Here is a 5354-nt window from a genome sequence, read left to right as displayed (position 1 = left end):
CCTGCAGCTGGGCCCCCGGGGCTCCAGGTGTGGGACGAGCCGCCGGTTTCCAAGCAGAAGCCCCGGTGGCCCCGGGCCTCACCTCACAGTACAGATGGGCTGCGGTTGACGGTCGGGCTCATTCTTGTTTTGCTGAAACCCTGGTGTAACCATTCACCCATTTACCAAGGCTTGAAACGCGTGGCAATTATTTTTTGGAGTGTAAAGGAATAAAATCTGAACGTTTAATGTTATTGTTTTAGAACTAGAAAAGAAACAGAAATATAGCTCAGTTCTGATTTAGTCTTTTTTTTTTTTACTCCCTGACATTTATTCCCTCCCTCATTAAATAGAATGTGGCTTTATCCACTCACCTGCCAGACTCCGTTAGCTTAAAACTCACAGCTTTAAAAAAAAAAAAAGTTGGTGTTTTTTTTTTTTGTTTTTACTCCTAAATTCCAACAACCTGTCTGGTCTCTCAAAACTTCCAACCAACTAAGTGCTTTGAGAAAGGGAAAGGGCATTTGTTGAAGGCAGAACCAATGGTGGCAATAATGCAGGCCGAAACCTAATGGTCACTGGCTGCCAATTGTTTGATCTCCCAGAAACAAAATTAAAAGAGGAGCAAAAGCCTCCATAATTCTCCTGTTTGGGTGCCTCTATCTTCCAGTTTCTCAAATGCGGAGCGAGAGTGAAGAAGACGAAATGACCATCCGCATGTTTGGCTATTAGCAAAGAGCTCACCAAGACGGACACATGGAGCTGCCTACAAACTCTCCCCGGCCAGCCTGGGGAGGCTGAACAAGTTCCTTCAGCGGAGAGAGGTGCCTCTCCCAGGCAGGGAGAAACCAGTTCTGGGTGTGGCTTCCTGCGATGGGCCACTCAGGAACCCTCGCAGGCAAGGGCACATCTCTGGAGTTTAGTCAGCTCAGGGAATAAACCAGCCCAGCAGAGCCCACGGTCACTTAGGTGGCCTCTGAAATTCCTGGCCCTGGTTACACGTTTTGCAGTCATGGGACTGTTCCTGACATGATTTAAGAAAAAACAAATGTCCTATCAAGCCAGTCTTCTTGAGGAGCCTTGAAGTGGGCGTCCCAGAATCTCCCCAATCAGCACTGAGGCTGTCCTCCTAGGGGTGGGCCTTCCCGGGAGGAGTGTGCCAGAACCATTCCGCAGACGGCCGGCACTTCCAGCCGGTTTGGATTGCTTAAATCAGTGGTTTTTACTAGCTACACATCAGAGTCAACTGGGGAGCTTGATGCCAAGGCCCCACCCAGGCCAATTAAACTGGAATCTCAGGGGGGTGGGGCTCTGGCAATTTCCTTTTTTTTTTTTACGCTCCCCAAGTGATGCTAATCTGTAGCATGCGTTGAATCACTGCTTAAGAGGTAAATTATTGTCTTAGAGCAGTGGTTCTCAACCTTGGCTGCACATTAGAATCACCTGGGAATCTTTTTAAAATCCTGATTTCTGGGCCCCATCCTCCGGAAATTCTGTTTCTTTGTTACTAATGTTGTGGCCCCACCCCATAACAAAGAAACAGAATTTCCGGAGGATGAGGCCCAGAAATCAGGATTTTAAAAAGATTCCCAGGTGATTCTAATGTGCAGCCAAGGTTGAGAACCACTGTCTTAGACAAACATCTACATTATATTTAAGTAAAACCAAAAATGCACTAGCAGATTAATGTGAAACATTTTGAAATCCAACTTATCCTTATATATATTTATATATTTTAATATGAATGAAGAAAATATGTGGTAAGATACACATCAAAATTGCTTAGTTAGTGTAGAAGCGTGAAAGTGTGAAGGGATATTACATACTAGCTTCCTATTTGTGTCTGTATCATTTGACTGAACAAAAGGAGTATGTATCCCATGTATGATTTAAATATACTTAATCAAGTTTTAAAAATGAATGCTTCTGAATGTCATTGAAAGTAAGCACTATGAAAGTGGGCTTCAGTTTGTTCCTTTTTGCAAATGTTTCTTGAATATCTAACTTTTTTTTTAAGGGTCACTTCTATTTTCTAACAAAATAAATAAATAAATCCATAAAATATTTAATTAACACATTAGCTACCAAAATGTAAGTATTAATCCATGCAATCATTGCCAAATTTTTGCAGTTACTTTCTTACAATTTCAGAAATATATTCAATTTTTCATGTACCTATCTTCTCATGAAATTTTTAAAAAACTAATATTCAAACTATATCGTATAGATATAAGGAAATTTCATCTTTTCCAAGTGAAAAATTATTTGTAATTAATATCTCAATACTAATATCTTTATAATTAGTTGCCAGTAGGAAACATGTAACATAGTAGTCAAATATCTAGGTTTGATCTGGCTTTAAATCTTAGCTCTGCAAAAGTGTAGATACATGATCTTTGGTAGCATCTCTAAGCCCCAGGAATAAGATGAATCTAATAATATCTACTTCAGTGTAATTAAAATTACATTAAGCCATGCAGCTAAATTGCTTATGAATGTGTAAAGCAAGTAACAGGTGCTTGGTAAGTGATAGTTATCAATTTATTGACTTCTATTTTTCCTCTCTTTTCTAAAACATACTCAGAGATTATTAACATGGCAGCAGTGAACTAAAAATGTATTAGAAAACAATGTCATAAAGCAGTAAGCATAATTATCCCTATGACCAATGATACTGCTTATCTAGTGATGAAGAAACATATTCCTTTAGGCCACTGCTTTCACATGTAACACATAAAACAATGTTTTGTTTGTTTGCCTCAAAATATTTGACATATACCACTGTTTCCTAAACACTGATATTTTCTAAACACAAGCTGGGTTTTCATGGTTCATAATCAACCATTTTTCCCTCTGTACTTACCTTGTTGACTTAAGCACAGATGAGGTTATTTCCCAAGAGCAGCTTTCTGACTAACTTTGGACCAAAAAAAGGAAGTAAATGCCTCAAGCAATAAAGGCTTATTACTTATAGATGAACCCTGATTTTAATAGCATCGTCGCTGCATTTTTTTTCCTCTCTTTTTTTTCTTTCCTTCATATTTAGTGAGCAGTAATAAAACATTTGTATGTCAGGCACTGTCCTTAGTAGTTTACAATTCTTACCTCATTTCATCCTCTTATCAGCCCTATGAGTTCAGTGTTCATTTAGAGATGAGAAATCTGACATGCAGAGAGATACATGGCATAGCTAATAGGTGAAAGATGTGAGGGCCTGCATTCTACTGTGGACTATTCAGCATTACTCTCAATGACTTAGGAAGGTGAGTATTAAATTATTTTTGTTTGGGGGGGACGGTAAAATGACGTGGTGACTATAAATAAATGCCTCCTTTAGAATAGAAATTCTATATATGGGATGGACAAAAGGATGTTTACAGTTGTTTGTATGAAATATGACATGCAGGTTATGATCATTACAATAGCTTCATTAACTTAAAATAATGTCATCAGGAAACTGTAAACCTACTTTTGCCAACCCCTATATTTTGGAAAAAACATCAATATTAACAGCTGTAAACTTGACCTTAATTTTATGTGTTCATTTCTTAAAAAGAGGAATTACATTTCTTTCTCTTTGTATCAACTGATTCACTTCCTTCCATTTGAGAACAAGTTGGCTTTTAATCTTTCTAAAGAACCTTTGAAATGCAATGATTACACAGAATACCAGAAAGGGAACCTCTATAATGGCGGAGATCCATGCTGGTCCCAGAGTTCTAGGTAAGTCCATCGACCCCTTCTTAATCTTTTTGTAATGTGATGAAAAACCCTGTTAATAGGACAGTAGTAGAGTTTTCACATGGATCGATGGGCCTTTAGTTCAGGAAAGATAATTCTTCAGCCCCTTACTTAGACAAAGGTAGGCCTCGGAGCTTTTGTCTGCATTTAGATGTAGTTAAGACAAAGAGGTATACATTTCTCTGGATAGTACATATTTTGCCTACCCCCAGAAAAGTCAGGAGCCCGGGAGCTTTGGAAAGATGAGAAGATGGGTGATAGCTCTACCCAGGGAGCAGATGGGATCCAGCCTCTAGGGAAAGGCATGCAAACTTGCACCAGAGGTGGAGGAAGGCCGGTGACTAATTCCCTGATCAGGTATGGTGAGAGACTTCAAAGAAGTGATGTCTGATAGTCATTTTTAAGTCATTTGCTTTTCTGTGGTGCTGCATACCTTACAGATCAGAGTTCCTCAAACAACAGGCTATGGTTTGTAACCAAATAACAATCTCTCAGCTCTGGGCTGCTGACCCGGGGTGTGTGGAGTTCATCATGGACAAGGAGAACCGTGGAATTGATGAAGAGGTCTGTGATCCAGGTTCCCAAAGAAAACAATGACAAAGCCGAGGGAATATTTAGGGGGGCTGATAAGGAACACCACTCCAGGCCTGGTTCCAGTTCTCTCTTTCAACAAATCTTAGATACTTCTCTCTGTTTTCAGCTGTGGGGACTGTTGCACCTTAACACGTATGTTCTGCAAGTTAGAGCACTCACATTTACCACCAGGAGAAGTCACCTCTTTGCAAATGACAAAACAGACTTCAATTCCACGTGGGAGCCTACTGCTCTGGGGGACGTCTCTTTTACGGTGCCAGGGAGAAATCACAATCCGGGAGGATGCCTAAACTTCATACTTCTTGTCTGAATCTCTCTGGTTTAGAACATCTCTCTCCACTCTCTCTGGGAGCCACGGGGCATTTTAGCATCTATTTCCCAGTTAATGCAAAGTGTGCAGGGGCTTCATATATTTATATAGCAAATGCTTACTGACAGTCTACATGGTGACTGGCTGGTGCTAGGGACCCAAGAGTGAACAAAGTCTTTGATTTCATGGGCTTCTTAGCCTAGTCTGAGAGAAGAGCAATAATCTGACATATTTTTTTTTAACCAATGGGGAAAGTTTAAATACTGTGGAAGCAACCTAGGTGTTGTGGACAAGACTGCTGGGGCCTAGCCCCAGCAGGTCCAGGGATCCCCAAAGGTGTGGACGGAGTCAGCGAAGAAGGAATGACACGGAGACAGCCTTCAGTTGATCAGCAGCCTAGCCAGGATCTCTAGCCAGGATCTCCAGCGAAGTTCTGGTGCCATGTTCTCTCGCTAGGTTCTCCAGCCAGGTTCTCCAGCCAGGTTCGGTCGCCAGGTTCTTTAGCCAGGTTCTGTATCCATGTTCTCTTGCTAGGTCCTGTCTCTAGGTTCTGTGTAGGATCTCCAACCAAGTCCTGTCTTTAGGTTCTGTGTCTAGGTTCTTCTGCCGGGTTCTCTTGCTACGTTCTGTGTCTAGGTTCTGTCTCTAGTTGTCTTGTTACATCTGTATTTATACCAGTTGATTTTAATCCTGTCAATTTCTATTCCAAAGGTTAGGGCGTTTCTTATTT

This window comes from Myotis brandtii, unplaced genomic scaffold, assembly GCF_000412655.1.
Source record: "Myotis brandtii unplaced genomic scaffold, ASM41265v1 scaffold10, whole genome shotgun sequence".
NCBI classification, from domain to species: Eukaryota; Metazoa; Chordata; class Mammalia; order Chiroptera; family Vespertilionidae; genus Myotis; species Myotis brandtii.
Note: the sequence above shows the minus strand (reverse complement) of the source record.